Source organism: Schistocerca serialis, chromosome 11, assembly GCF_023864345.2.
Source record: "Schistocerca serialis cubense isolate TAMUIC-IGC-003099 chromosome 11, iqSchSeri2.2, whole genome shotgun sequence".
Classification (NCBI taxonomy): Eukaryota; Metazoa; Arthropoda; class Insecta; order Orthoptera; family Acrididae; genus Schistocerca; species Schistocerca serialis.
Genome location: NC_064648.1, coordinates 119,288,175 through 119,304,868, shown reverse-complemented (window position 1 = coordinate 119,304,868; position 16,694 = coordinate 119,288,175). Strand labels below are relative to the sequence as shown.

The 16,694-nt window shown below is 43.5% G+C and overlaps 1 protein-coding gene across 3 annotated transcripts in view; it reads left to right on the top strand.

Moving 5' to 3' along the window:
* The first annotated feature begins 13,043 nt into the window (after nt 1–13,043).
* The window catches only part of LOC126427329 (histone acetyltransferase KAT2A), a 339,982-nt gene continuing 336,331 nt past the window's right edge, over nt 13,044–16,694 (top strand). Inside the window, exon 1 of one of the 3 annotated variants that reach the window (XM_050089640.1) lies at nt 13,044–13,133. The gene's annotated coding sequence lies outside the window, so the exon portion shown is untranslated. Of the gene's footprint in view, nt 13,181–16,694 lie in introns of all 3 variants that reach the window. The other 2 variants (XM_050089639.1, XM_050089641.1) reach the window with 2 other exon arrangements.

Below are 16,694 nucleotides of genomic sequence, written 5' to 3'. Positions count from 1 at the left end.
ACTGTGAGCTGGGGCATTGTCTTGGTGAAGGATCCATGACTTTTTTCTCCACAAATCGTTCCGTTTTCTCCGTACTCGCTCACGTAGGGTAACCATTACGCTAATGTAGTAATGCTGATTCACTGTTTGTCCCTCTGGTACCCAATCAATGTGCACAATCCCTCTGATGTCAAAAAAAACAATCATCATTGCCTTGAATTTCGATTTTGACATTCGTGCTTTTTTTTGTCGTGGAGAACCAGGAGTTTTCCAATGCATCGATTGGCGTTTAGTTTCGGGATCGTAAGTAAAAAACCACGATTCATCGCAAGTAATAACATTTTGTGAGAAGGTGGGATCACTTTCAATGTTTTCCAGGATGTCAGAACAAATCATTCTTCGGTGTTCCTTCTGTTCAATTGTGAGACACTTTGGAACCATTTTTGAACATACTTTGTTCATGTTGAAACTTTCATGAAGAATCTGCCTAACACTTTCCTTGTCAACTCCTGTTAACTCATACACTGCTCTGATTGTTAAACGGCGATCTTGTCGAACAAGTTTACCGATTTTTTCAATGTTTGTATCAGTTTTTGCTGACAATGGTCTGCCAGTGCGAGTGTCATCACTGGTATCTTCGCGGCCATCTTTAAATCGTTTAAACCACTCAAACACTTGTGTTCGCGATAAACAATCATCGCCGTACACTTGTTGTAACATTACAAACGTTTCACTTGCAGATTTTCCTAGTTTGAAACAGAATTTGATGTTAACACGCTGTTCTTTCTGTACATTCAACATTTTCCGACGTACAGACAAAACGTCAACTACTTAAAACAGACGCCACGGGCAGACTGAGTGCAGGAGGCAGATGAAACTCGAGCAGTAGGCGGAGCGAGAGTCACGTGACAGGCCACGCGACTTTCAGCCTTATTGCATTCGTTTTATTGTTTCACCAGTACTAGTCCGGTTTTTTTTCTAGCCACACCTCGTAGATGTAGATGTTTGGTTATTGGCAGATTGTCCTCAACCGGCAGTTGCCTAAGGCAAAGTCGATACCTTCATCCTCAGTGCCGCCCGTGACACCCTCGGAACTCGTGCCACTGGCACCAGCTCGCATCTTTGCACCTGTCGTGCTTTTGCCTTGGCTGTGTCTTTTCAGGATGACACAGCAGTTAGTGGGTGTAGTGTTGTGAAACAATTTGTGTATAACAGCCTATGCGGAGCGTGTGCAGTGACTGGGAGTGAGAAATGAATGGACAGTGTAGCACTAGCCTTTTTCTTTGTTAAATAACTGCTTTGCTAATCAGTACTGTACACTAGGGGAAGGCCAAATGAGGAAGCACCGTTGTTAAATAGATCAGCCTTGTACTTGGGAGGATGGAGGCTCCAATCTTCATCCAAGCATCCTGAGTTAGGTTTGCCACGGTTTCCCTTCATTACTTCAGGCAAATGCCAGGATGTTTCTTTCTGTAAGGCCACAGCTGACTATCTGTCCCATCCTTGCCAAATAAGACCTGTAAGCAGTGTGCGATTTGCAGGGGGGGATGGGGGGATTCCCCCCCCCCCCCCCCCTCTGCATCAGACCATCCCCTCCTCTGGCTTTAGTTTATGCATCCCAGTCTGGGATGTTTATTTCCCACGCACTGGAGTAAAACTTTACATATAATTTAAATTTGTGGAGCCGAACACTGGAAGTTTTTAATGCAGTCTTACTATTAATACTATTAATATGTTTGCTTATGTATTTTGAAAAAGTGTTACGTAGTAGTTAAGCATTTCAAAACATTTAGAACTAAAGCATCATTCTGATGTTGTCATTGTTGCTTTCGTCTAAAGTGCGTCACCCGTTTACTTGCGAGGGAAGTAGTGTGGCAATCACACCGCAGCAGTCGCACCGCAGAGTTGGGTGATCTGGGGGCTGAAGTTCCCACCCCGGGCCCTGACACAGGGTGGCGACCGGTCCGGTACCTGTGCGAACATTCACCGTTAGGCCAGCTTCTGGCAACGGTATGGCGCGGAGTAACGCTCCTGGGACGAGAGAACACATTACTAAATAACGCACCATCGTCTGCTTCTAGTCCCTGGGATACTACTTCGTGGACCTTCTTTAAATACTCTTCTCTTCCACCATCGTTTTCTTTTCCTTTGGTTTTCATTTCCGTTGTTGGCTGCATGTGCAAGTACCAAGTAGGCCGCCGCTGCGATACTTTACCATCCTTTATACTGCAAGACCGACACACGTGTGGCACAAATTATGTTGCTCTGGTATAAATTAACCTGCCGCATGCAACATACGCCGCAAGATGTTTCCTGTTGTAGCATGCTACAACACGACGCACGCCACATTTCCGTAGCATGCCACAATGTGGCAAGACGTCGCCCCAGCGTAAACGAGGCTTTAGAGCCAGGTCTGTATTGTATGGTGGATGTGACGTGTTGCGTACGAAACTAAAACCTGCAATCAGGTCCAAACGTCGTGGAAAACTCTGAAGAGGTGTCATCCTGCAGCAACATAACGCTCGCCCACATCCTGCTAAACGGACAGCCGACGCAATAAAGGAGTTGAGATTCGTGGTGCTGGAACATCCACCATACAGTACAGACCTGGCTCCAAGTGATTTTCACATGTTTGGACCCTTAACGGAAGCACTACAGGGAAGAAGATTTGAAAGTGATGAAGACGGCATTGCTGCGGTGCAAAATTGGTTACAGATGCAACCGAAAAACGTATTTTCTGATGAAATAAAAAAAAAACTTGTAAAACGTCGAGAAAACTGCATTGAAGTCTAGGGAGGCTACGTAGAAAAACAACTTATGTTATGGTTTTCTATCATCAGAATAAGTACAGCTTTTCACAAATGTGCCTTTACTTTTTGAATATGTATGTAGATGATTTTGTAAATAAGCTTTACCTATAATGAACTTTTAAAGATACAACAAGGGATGGCTTTTCTGATACTGCATACGCGTGAATAGTGAGTTTCGGCATTAACATCTATTTATAAATAACTGTTTAACCATGGGTAATGCCACGGTCCAAGCTAGTAACATATGTAATTATACTAACCTCCTAAGACATCCCCCCCCCCACTGGTAAAAGCACAAATCGCACACTGCGTGTAAGAATGTAAATGACTGTGTACAAGTTGTTTCACAAGTGTTGGTCAATAATTCATACACGGAAAGTACAGGCTAAAAGTAGCTAAAAAGCTCCAATAAACATGGGTCTGCAAATCAACCTTTGCTGAGGTATCACATTAATTCGAGTTGGGAACCAACTGCAAATGCCCTGGCAACGGCATTGGTATCTCAAAGTATGGGAATGACTATCTGTTTGTTTACACATGCGTGACTACTTCTCTTTCCCCCTCAGTGCATTGTGCCGGACTGGCCTCACAATCAAGTACAAATGTGAAGGCACCATTGACAGAGGTTACACCGACGAACAGTACGCTGGCATGAACTTCACGTATGGCAAAGCAAATGACGGTGGCCTTGAGGCTGCACAACTGTATGAAGAAGCTTTTCCTCTCCAAAGGCAGCCCGACAGGCATACATTTGGCCGATTACATCAGTGCCTCACAGAAACTGCGACTTTTGCACACCATGTATAACCCGGTCGATCCAGATCCGTTACACCCATTGCTGAGAAAAGGGTGTTCTGGAGGGGCTTACAACACGTTGTTTCGAAAGAGACTGGTTTTGAAGCTTTAATAGACAACGGTATTTGTAAAAGAAGTGCCAAATATGGGCCTACACTATTTTCACCTCCTCGCGGATTTCGTCATTTTTTTGACGAATAAGCGTATTACTGGAAAATAGTTTGTGAATTAAATTTTGTATTCCACATTACTGTGCACAGAGCTGTTGCGTATTAAGTGTCATGTTCGGTATACATTTACTATACGAGATATAACACTTCAAAGTTTACATTTTCTTCCTGCCACCATTTTCATGTCCAACTTTGATTCAAGTTACCTAGCATTGTTAGCCCACATTGGATAATAACATACACTGTAAAACCATGGTCTTTCTAATGAGCCCAGTTTGGAGAGTTTTACAGGACATAATTTTTCGTAAAATCCTGTTGAAAACAGCGCATTTTTTTTACTTTTTTACAAAATTTTAAAATATGCTCTTCATTTAATCAGTATTGGCAAATGGCACATAAGTGAAACTTTATATCTGTTTCTGGAGCTCTTAGGTTACTACATGCCAAGTTTCATGTTCGCCTTACGTTTAGTCCCCGAGGTATAAGAAGCCAACTTAAAAATTTTTGGGCTACTTTGTTTAAAATTTTCCAGCTGAATATGACTCATAAAATTCTTTTCATTGCTATTATAGAGAGATTGCATACATTTGTACAAGATGGCCAAATTTCATTTCTTTCAGTAAAGTATTTCCCGAGATATAGCAGTTCAGAGTCGCCAGCAATTCACACTCGCTCTGCTGAATGTCGCGCATTGTGTCAAATATCTGACTATATTTCGGCCAGTACTGTTCCGACGAACGTCGAACTTCATCAGTGTTCATCGGGGACGTGTGCAAATGTTCATATATAATTTCGTGGAAATTTGCGGTGGTAGTTGACACGGAACGAGGAACTTGATCGCGAAGGCAAAGGTCGCGAGTTCGAGTCTCTGTGTTGCATACAGTTTTAATCTGGCAGAAAGTTTCATCTCATCGCGTACTCTGTTGCAGAGTGAAAATTTCATTCGGCAAACATCCCCCAGGCTGTGGTCAGGCCATGTCCCCGTAATACCCTTTCTTCCACGAGTGGTAGCCCTGCAAGTTTTGCAAGAGTGTTTCTGTAAGTTTGGACGTTTGGACATGAAGCACCAGAGGAAGTCTGTGAGGAGGGCTCGTGAGTCGTGCTTGGGTAGCTCAGTTGGTCCAGCACTCGCAAACCGGGACATATACAGGGGACAGGCAAAATAATGTGAACAGTGGTAATAATAGGATTTGTTGAGTGGTACTTGAGTAAATAAATTAGTGAAATCAAAGTGAACTAGAAATTAGAATATAAATGGAAAACTTGGTTTAGTTTAGACAGTTACATACTGGCATTCAGCGTGCAGAACAGCAGAACAGAAGAGACAATGACCGTGAAGTCAGCAAGTTCCACATAAGCGGGCGCTGTCGATTCAGCCGTCAGGGCATCGCCCGACCGGCTCACGTGTTTCTCAGTTGTCGCATTTGAGCAAAGGCCCTCGCCTACATTCCAAGAGCCAATGACCGCCGTTAAGAAGATTCTTCGAGAAGCTTCTCAACGTGACGGAAGAGGCAATGACCGGCTCACGTGTTTCTCAGTCGTCAAATGCGATCAGAGGCCCCCGCCTACATTCCAAGAGCCAATGACCGACGTTAAGAAGATTCTTCGAGAAACTTTTCAACGTGACAGAAGAGGCAATGGCCGTGAAGTCGTTCACCTCCAGTGAACTGAAGTGAATAAATACGCGAGACGCGGTGGGCCCGACAGATGAAGACAGATGAAGACGGGGACGAAGACGAAGACGGAGACGGGGACGGAGACGAAGACGAGAGACGAAGGAAGAAAAGAAGAGTAGCAGTAGTTTTCAGTCAGTTTCGGTGCTGAAGACCGTCATGCAAGAAGAGACTGCATCATGCACAGATGCACCAAGTCCGCCGCTGTAATGGAATAGCTAGCAGCAGCCGCGGCGCCAGAAGACAGAAGTTAAAAGGTATTTGAAGTCTGGTTTTTACGTACCCGGGTGACTCGTGAGGACGGGAAGGAGACGGCCTCACATCAGCAGTCACCTGTGAGCGGGGATGAAGAGCTGACAGCCGAAGACTGGCAAGCTGGAGGCCGTGGTTCGAGTCGGGACACTGGCCTTGCCCCGCCGCGCCGCTCCGCTGGTCGACGCAGAACACACGCGGCCGCTTAGAGAAGAGAAACACTGGGACGCCACATCCAAGGTATCACCATCCGATGCACGACTTCGCTCGCAATAATTAAACGGGCCACCTCGCGCTGCGCGTCTCCAGTCAACTGGGCGAGACGGCGACACGAGATACACACCGCTACGCGTAATCAGACGCCGCCGCCGCCGCCGCTGCCGCAGCAGAAGACTTCACAAACGACACACAGCTGCCGCTCTCCGAACCAGAACATCCCGTAAGATACAGTTGTACAAATCTTCAATAAAAGTTATCTTATGTAAAAATGATGTTTCATTCGACCTCATACCCGAGCCAAGGAAGAACCTACCCTGCCCACATGTTGTTAAGAGAGAAAAGTTAATTTATTTAATATTTTCACCCTGACAGAATGCTTTAGAAGGCTCATCCTGACAATTGACAGCATCAAAAGAGAAAACCCAGTTACAATGAGTGACAGAAGTGTCACATTTAGTAACACAACTGTTACAGATTATTGTGTCTGACAGTCAACAACTCAAGTAAGGCTCGTGTCGCGCTGGACTGTGAGTGTTCAGTACGGACTGGGCATAAGTGCAGGTTGTTTACGAGTGGTGCACACTTCGTATCTGCGTTCAGAGTCCGAGGTCGACGTGCAATGAAAGACCTAACAGAGTTCCAAAGAGGGCAGACTGTGGGGGCCCGATTAGCTGGAGCACCAGTAACAAAGCAGCCAACTTACTGAATGATTCGAGAGCAACTGTCTCAACAGTCATGACAGCCTATACAAAACATGGAAAGACATCATCGTGTAAACTTATTAGTGGGTGCCAATCAAAACTACTTGTCCCAGGAAGGGGAAACTTTATTGACACATTCATGGGGTCAGATACATCACATGATCACACTGACAGAACCACAGGCACATAGACACAGGCAACAGAGCATGCACAATGTCGGCACTAGTACAGTGTATATCCACCTTTCGCAGCAATGCAGGCTGCTATTCTCCCATGGAGACGATCGTAGAGATGCTGGATGTAGTCCTGTGGAACGGCTTGCCATGCCATTTCCACCTGGCGCCTCAGTTGGACCAGCGTTCGTGCTGGACGTGCAGAACGCGTGAGACGACGCTTCATCCAGTCCCGAACATGCTCAATGGGGGACAGATCCGGAGATCTTGCTGGCCAGGGTAGTTGACTTACACCTTCTAGAGCACGTTGGGTGGCACGGGATACATGCGGACGTGCATTGTCCTGTTGGAACAGCAAGTTCCCTTGCCGGTCTAGGAATGGTAGAACGATGGGTTCGATGACGGTTTGGATGTACCGTGCACTATTCAGTGTCCCCTCGACGATCACCAGTGGTGTACGGCCAGTGTAGGAGATCGCTCCCCACACCATGATGCCGGGTGTTGGCCCTGTGTGCCTCGGTCGTATGCAGTCCTGATTGTGGCGCTCACCTGCACGGCGCCAAACACGCATACGACCATCATTGGCACCAAGGCAGAAGCGACTCTCATCGCTGAAGACGACACGTCTCCATTCGTCCCTCCATTCACGCCTGTCGCGACACCACTGGAGGCGGGCTGCACGATGTTGGGGCGTGAGCGGAAGACGGCCTAACGGTGTGCGGGACCGTAGCCCAGCTTCATGGAGACGGTTGCGAATGGTCCTCGCCGATACCCCAGGAGCAACAGTGTCCCTAATTTGCTGGGAAGTGGCGGTGCGGTCCCCTACGGCACTGCGTAGGATCCTACGGTCTTGGCGTGCATCCGTGCGTCGCTGCGGTCCGGTCCCAGGTCGACGGGCACGTGCACCTTCCGCCGACCACTGGCGACAACATCGATGTACTGTGGAGACCTCACGCCCCACGTGTTGAGCAATTCGGCGGTACGTCCACCCGACCTCTCGCATGCCCACTATACGCCCTCGCTCAAAGTCCGTCAACTGCACATACGGTTCACGTCCACGCTGTCGCGGCATGCTACCAGTGTTAAAGACTGCGATGGAGCTCCGTATGCCACGGCAAACTGGCTGACACTGACGGCGGCGGTGCACAAATGCTGCGCAGCTAGCGCCATTCGACGGCCAACACCGCGGTTCCTGGTGTGTCCGCTGTACCGTGCGTGTGATCATTGCTTGTACAGCCCTCTCGCAGTGTCCGGAGCAAGTATGGTGGGTCTGACACACCGGTGTCAATGTGTTCTTTTTTCCATTTCCAGGAGTGTATTTCCGTACGAGCTCTGCCCAGCCCAAATCCTGTATCATTTCAGTGGCACTCTCTCCCATATTTCTCGATAATACAAAACGTGCTGCCCTTCTTTGAACTTTTTCGGTGTACTCCGTCAGTCCTATCTGGTAAGGATCCCACACCGCACAGCAGTATTCTAAAAGAGGACGCACAAGCGTAGTGTAGGCAGTCTCTTTAGTACATCTGTTACATTTTCTAAGAGCCGCGCGGGATTAGCCGAGCGGTCTAGCGGCACGGTAGCTCAGCGTGTTCGGTCAGAGAGCCGGTTGGCCTCTGTAATAAAAAAACTGAGTGGAAGGATCAACAAACGAACTTGAACGGATGTCATGTGACGTCCGCAACGAGCAAACACAATGATCAACAACGAACAAAATGAAAAAAAAAAGCGGTCTAGACGCTGCAGTCATGGACTGTGCGGCTGGTCCCGGCGGAGGTTCGAGTCCTCCCTCGGGCATGGGTGTGTGTGTTTGTCCTTAGGATAATTTAGGTTAAGTAGTGTGTAAGCTTAGGGACTGATGACCTTAGCAGTTAAGTCCCATAAGATTTCACAAACTTTTTTTTTTTTTTTCCTCGCTAAGTGTCCTGCCAATAAAACGCAGTTTTTGGTTAGCCTTCCCCACAACATTTTCTGTGTGTTCCTTCCAATTTAAGTTGTTCGTAATTGTAATACCTAGGTATTTAGTTGACTGATTTATCGTGTAACCGAAGTTTAACGAATTTCTTTTAGCACTCATGTGGATGACCTCACACTTTTCGTTATTTATGGTCAACTGCCACTTTTCGCACCATTCAGATACCTATCTTTTCTAAATCGTTTTGCAATTTGTTTTGATCTCCTGATGACTTTATTAGTCGATAAACGACAGCGTCATCAGCAAACAACCTAAGACGGCTGCTCAGATCGTCTCCCAAATCGTTTATATTGACAAGGAACAGCAAAGGGCCTGTAACACTACCTTGGGGAACGCCAGAAATCACTTTTGTTTTACCCGATAACTTTCCGTCAATTACTACGAACTGTGATCTCTGTTACAGGAAATCACAAATCCGGCCACATAACTAAGGTGGTATTCCGTAAGCACGCAATTTCTCTATAAGCCGCTAATAATAATTTGTAGAGAACTATTGACAGTACAGTACAGTACAGTAGCTATACGCGTATAAGATATGCCACCCTTTTCACTTGAATAAGTTTTTTTTTTGAGGTCTATGCCTAAAATTTGCATTAAAGATTTTACCTATTTGAGGTTTCGGATAAACCTGCCATTTCAATCCATAGATTTCGAACTATAGCCTGATGATATTTTCATCCTCAAGATGCCACAAAGTCACTCTTTCTTGGACTAACAAGGGGAGGCCGCCAATTGTGAAATTCAGATTCGATTCATACTGCGCATAATAAAAGCTCATGGCCAGAGGTATAATGTGGCAAAGCACCAAGATACACTTCTCAGCCGTTGTCGAGAAAATAGACAGTTAAAAGAAACCGTTGCGGTGAAATACTCTCTACGATTAATAGATTTGTACAGCGTCGTGGCGCAGCGGTAAGCGCTGGGGTTTGTAATCCGAAGGTCACCGGATCGAATCTCCCACCATGCAACTTTTTTTTTTTTAGTATTTGTTTTTTGTAATTCAAATATATATATATATAATTCCCGGCAATCAATTGCAACAATTATGCATATAATAAGTTGTTGAAAGTCGTTTGTCGTGGAATAACTGGCGACTTCGAACATCATTATGTTTTCCGCAAACAAAGTTGTATTTCACAAATGTTATTAATTGTCTTCATAATGTTAACCACGTATAATTAACGGAAGACGTAGAAACGATATTCCGAAACGAATACGTATAGCGTAAGTCAAACGCTCGAATTAGAATAGAGACCCCACGAACACAAATTCGCTGTGGCAGGTATGAAATATAAACTCCGTTACTCGCTCGTTACACTTGATGAACAGATGTTGAATGGGCCGAAACGAGCCGCCGCATAACAGCGTAGTTGCCTGCTAACTTCGAAAGAAGGTAGATGCGGTCCCTAGCGCAACTTATAACATCGTCGAAAATCAGTGCGGACGGGAGAGCTTTGGTACACCCTGTTAAAAAAACGGAAAAATGGAGGCGGTACAATTGGAGAGCGATCAGCCTTCACCAACATGCATAAGCAATTCATTAATAGTATATATATATATATATATATATATATATATATATATATATTTATTTATTTCACCGCAACGGTTTCTTTTAACTGTCGATTTTCTCGACAACGACTGAGAAGTGCATCTTGGTGCTTTGCCACATTATACCTCCGGCCATGAGCTTTTATTATGCGCAGTATGAATCGAATCAGAATTTCACAATTGGCGGCCTCCCCTTGTAAGCTTACCAGTGTCTCACGCTCCATATTCGTGTACGAGAACGTCGGTCGATTTGACCGAAAAAAAAAAAAAAGATTTGATTTTCAGCGATTCTCGTACGAAGTCTGTACGTTCGGGAGATAAGAACGGTATAGAGTGACTGCGCACTTAGTGGCGTACTGATCTGAAAAGATCGGCCGTCTCCAGCCGATGTCGGTGGTCGGCGGAATCCACTGACATGGGTGCTACTGTGACCACAGCCTTAGGCAGTTACAATGCTTCCGACCTCATCGCCCGAACGCGAAGAATTCGGACGACAGTCGGTAAAATTCAAATCTGGTTTTTTTTTCAGTCATAATAGCGGACACGAGACTATGTGATAAACCGGTAAGTTTAGTCAAAGGAGGAGTTCGTGGCGTCCTGTCCTGAGGATGAAAAATATCAAATCAGGTTTTAGTTCGAACTCTATTAGACTGAAATCGCAGGTTTATTCGAAACAACAACGGCCAAAAATCTTTATTGGAAACTTAAGATACAGATTATAACTTCGAAAAATAATTCGTTCAAGTGACAAGGATCTTATGTTCGAAGTTACTGTATGGGATCTTTTTGGGCTGTGGTGGGCGAGAATTACCTGTCTACAAATTATCATTAGTGCTTACTGCCGTTTTGTTGCTAGGGGGGGGGGAGGTGATTCAGTTACATAAAGTTGTGTGCAAATATGGCGTACATATGTGTTTCCACTTTTCAGTGCTTTAGGTGTTCAGAGTATCTGACACTTAACTTTGTCTTTTCCACATATACCGAATGAAAGACACTGAAGGTTAATTGATGTATGTCTGCACAACTTCAAATAAGTTTAGAAAAACAGATTTCGCGTTCTTATAGAGGTGGAATTCGAATTCTATTAAAAAATCCGACACATTAAAGATACAGTTCCAACTCAGGTAAAACTAGAAATGACCCATCAAAGTTTTTGTGTAATATGTTGGATGCTATTTATGATGCCCTAAAAACCAATTTAAAAGCTAGTATTTTCACTCTTGCACACGAAATACCACGAACTTTTTAAATTTTTTCTAAACCAGAATTTGGAGCTGTGTAAGTGCACTAAAGGACGCTGTAATTTAATTGATTGACTTTATTAAAAGCTACACTCAATCTCAAATCCACTGGGCAGGTGTAGTGAAATTTACAGCACTCGCCATGTTCTTTACGAGACAGTCCTATGGTTCATTTACATGCATTCGCCATCTTTTTAATAGCAAATTCCGCATTGTAGTACTCGTATCCAAGCACAGAAGTGTCATGGTATCTACTTGAAAATTAAAAATCTAACCTACTTCATACACAGAATAGATTGTAACCTAACGTAACCTAAACTGCTCGATCCCGCCAAACACTGACGAACGAGATCAGAAGCATTGTGACCAAGCTGTCTGCCGATTTTATTGAACGACATCCGGTGATAGTCTGACGACCTTTGTCAGTGCCAGTGGCAACTTCAAGGAACAGCGGGAACAATAACTCGTTGTTTAGCTTAACAGCTGGAGATGAAATAGAGATCCACGCAACAATTTGGAGAAACAATAAATAGGATAAGAATATTTCTCTGAAATCCGAAAAACTGGGCCAAACTGCTGTCCCGGAAGTATGTTTCGCAACACCGACTCCTTCAATCAACGTTTTTACATGGGGCTCCCAATACCAGATTTCGTAAACCGATTTCCCAGTTCCGCTTCTGAATGGTTATGAACACTTCAAAACTGATTCGGGAAATCCGCTTCTGGTTGCCGGTTTTCCAGTTACGCAATCGATTTTCGCTCCCATGTAAACGCAACCGGTTTTAAAATATGCATAGGTGTCAGTTCTCGTCTTGTTTCTAAAACTTTTCGGCAAATATTGGCGGTGCGACTTTTATACGTGAAGGATAAGTTGAATATTAGACTGAAGCTGTTTACACCTCGTCTAATTGAAGGGAAATAAGAGATTGTGCTAACTAAATCATTAACTGTATCAGCTGTTTTCCAGACGCCATCTTTAACTAGGCTAGCGAATCCGCTTCAGACCTTAACATGTAAACACGGCAACAGTAAACGGTTTCGGATATTCGGTTTTCGTCTTCCGGAAGGTGTATCACAGGTAAACGTAGTGAATCTGAAACAGGGACTGTCTCGAAAAGCCGGGCTTCTGGCAACAACGTTTTAATCCGATGGGAAGTTTCTAGAACGAGCATTCGATCGTCACAGACGTTGCGCATGTGCAGTAGACAAAAATTGCAAATGGTCCTGATAGCTATGACATCTTTGCTCGAACAACCCATGTACCTTTCTGTGAAAATCGACATCCGGTGGTAATCAATCTGCACAATCTGTGGTGGTTGAATTGAAAATGTTGCATTTCCTCTGTTATTCGTGAGTGAACCAAAGCGATTAGCATTTTCGTTTACTCTCAGTACGTTAATTATTACCGTACTGTGATTTTCTTCCGTGTATTCTACACGGACTAAAGTAACGAGTTAACTCGTTGGAGAAATGTCAGTGTACCGTTGGTAACAATTTGGTATAATATCTTTAGCACTTGAGCTCTTTGACAGCTTCTGTGCAGCAGGCCTCATATGTTTGTTTTGATACCTGGGAGAAGCGTCAGCGGCTGTTAGCGGTTAGTTGTCTACTGATTGAAGAAGCAGTTTTTGCATAGATGCTAATGTACGATAGCATACTGTTTAATGGCACATTTCAACTATAAAATTCTATGTATGTTGATGCTGCAGTTGTGTAAGAGAAAGAAAATTATTGTTTTGCAAATACAGGAAGGTTTATTGTTGCCGCACCCTCCATCCCAAATCCAGCCCGTCACATATAAGAAACACTACGTGTAATTACATGCAAGTGTTTTCTGCAAGCGGATGCTACCTGTTTGTACACGATAGGGACACAACAAATAGGGACGCTTGTCAGTGTGCAGATATAAAGTCCTGAAAGTCACTCTTCCTTGCAGAAATGGTCCTCCGTCTGGTGTAAGCCACTATACCATCCACTTGTTTTCGAGGTTTTTCCCGCTGTGAATTGTACGTAGAAAATGTAGAACATATTTTCCAATTATGATATTTGAATTAATGGGGGTGGGTGGTGTATTAGTTGTCAGTGCAGTTGGATATGGCATAATTTTTTTGCGGACACACAGTACGAGAGCTAAGACACTTCAATGAGGCCTCAGCACTGTACTGTGTGACTGCACTAATACCGTGGTTTGCACTAATACTGATGGCGTAGTAGGTACACAGTGATAATTCCTCAGTACAGTTCTGAAACTGTGTTAAACCTTTGAAAGTCTTTTTTTGTTGTGCTCTTTCATTAAATGAAAACTTCCAGTTTCATCTTTGATACCAAAATTTATTCTGTGGTGAACCCGTCATTTCATACTCATTACATGTAGTCCTATGCAGATCTGTTTAAAGAAGATACAAGATGCAGGTTACAAATGTGTTATGACAGAGCTCTTTCTTCAAATGTTGGATGTTGGAATATTTACTAGCAATCAGTTTATTTTCATTGACAAAACTACTTTGTTTACCAAAAGGAGTGCAGGCAATTTATTAATCTCCATTTATTTCTTTTAGTTTCTGTCCCATTGATGTACCAATTTGTCAGCAATGGTACATTTGATTAATAAATATTTTTCTGATTTGGGGAATGCCTGTGTTGTAGGTCCAGTTTTCAGTGACTAAAGGAAAAAAAATCATTTAGTGAAATCAAGCCAGTTTATACATCTGTTAACCCAAACAGGTACTTAGCATTGAACAATGTGTTAGGGTTCCTTTACATTACATTTGTGTATGGTGCACAGGACGATTGAGTACTGCAAATCCTCAGTGCACACTGTATATAGTTTAATCTTGCTTTTGCAGTATCTACAGACTGATATGAAGGTGGCTGAAAAGTATATCTAGAATTTCCCATAATACTGGTCCTAGAAACTTTGTAAGTAGGCTTTCACAGAATATTTGGCATCTACATTCAAACATCTGCCAATTCTGGTTTTTCAGCATTCTTATGACACCCCCCCACCCCCTGTTGGTGAAACAAACCTTGGACTATCCGTGCTGCCCTCCTCTGTACAACCCTGTTAATCCCATATGGTATGAGACACAAATATAAGCAATATTCTACATCCACATTTATAGTCAGTTAGCCACTGTATGGTGCATAGAAAAGGTTATGTCCTGTTGTACCAGTTAGGATTTCTTCCCATTCCGCTCATGTATTGACCACAGGAAGAATAATTTTTTTACAAGCCTCTGTGTGTGCTCTTAAGTAATCTAATCTTGCCCTCATAATCCCTATGAGAGCGATATGTGGTGAGTTATAGTATATACCTAGAGTCATCATTTAAAACTGGTTCTTGAAACTTTGTAAATAGGCTTCCTCGGGATAGTTTACATCTATCTCCAGGAGTTTGCCAGTTCAGTTTCTTCGTAGTTTCTTCGGCATGTCTATGACACTCTCCCAGAGTTCAAACAAATCTGTGACCATGCGTGCTGCCCTTTGCTGTATATGTTCAATATCCCCTGTTAGTTCTGTTTGGTATGAGTTTGAGCAATATTCCAGAACGGGTCGCATGAGTGATTTGTAAGCAATCTCCTTTGTAGTCGTATTGCATTTTTTCATTGTTCTGCCAATAAACTAAAGTCTTCCACTTGTTTTACCCCTGACTGATCATATATGATCATTCCATTTCATAGGTCAGTACCAAAAGAGAGTGGGAAATAGTGTGTTGCTGCTAGGTAGTAGCCACGGGAGGGGTGTAGACGAGACGGTTCAGGCAAATTAGAAATATGGTATCAAGTCGTGATTATTGTGAAGCCAAGTGCTAGCATTAGCCAGGTGATAGAGGAAATAGGGAATTTGTGCAAGGGTTTTGGCAAGCAGGATCAGATTGTTATAATAGGTGGAGCAGCGGACAGCCTGGCAAAGAACAGTAATTAAAGCATTGGGGGTGACCTTGATGATATAGGAGTAGCAGCTACACACACAAATGTGAGTTTTGTGGAGGTCCTGCAGTACCCTGACCAGCCCTGGGTTAGCATTGCTGTGAGCTGTGTGAACACTGAGTTGAGGAGGCTGCCGCCGACTGAAATGAAATCTCATACTAGTGCTGTGCCAGTTGCTGCAGTTGGGAGATGTGAATATACCAGACATGGCATATACCTGAATAGTGGAGGGAAATATAGGTTGGCGGATAATATAATAATATACGGGGGCCCACCATCACACATAGCAAGACCCCCATGTTTATGATGTCAGAGGGGCTCTTTTTTTGGGTTGGAATCAGGGTTCAGGTAACCTGTTTTGAAAGCACTGAAAATAATGGAAGAACCTCACAAAATGCATACGAATGCACAGAAAAGCAAGGTTACCTTATTTTATCAACATATTAGAGGACTGAATAATAAGTAGAAGAGCTTCTTGTCTGTTTGGAAAAATTAGAGAGCTCTGCAAAGATAGACATCCCATGCCTGTTTGAGCACCACATGACCACAGGGTTAGATAAGTTACATATAAAAGATTATGCTACTGCAGCCTACTTGTACAGCACTAATATGATAGAACGAGGAGTTGTTACATAGGCTATATTAAGATAGAACACAAATTAAAAAACATTGAGACACGTAGATTTCATAGTGATTAATACATAAAACTGTGTGCTAGTGAATTAATACCGAAAAATAGTTCACTTTCAATTGTAACTGTATATAGATCCCCATTGGAAATTTTGAATTGTTTATGAGGAATCCAGATTCCGGGTGAATTGAAGCATCCGATTCCACCCGTCTACTTTGGCCCATGGTGTAAGGGTTTATGTGTGTGTGTGTTGTGGTTTTGTTTTTCGTAGTTGTAGGTGTTGGCTCTTTCATGTCAATAGCTATGGTTCACCTATATAGGTCAAGGGAAGTGTCCAATTACTGTAAATTTTGTAATTTTTTTTGTTAGTCTTTTTGTGTGTTTTGTGATTGTGGTGTGTTTTTTTCTGTTATATTTAGCTTGTTCCCTCCCTAAAACCTCCAGTTTCCCACAGTTGCCCCGTTAGTTATTTTAAGAGGGAGATGTTATTGTCTTATTTATATGTATTTTCGTATTTGTTGCCATGTGTATGTAGTGACATCATTGGCACCATATTGTAGACACTTTGAATACCCATTTCTGCTGTATCAATGATGTT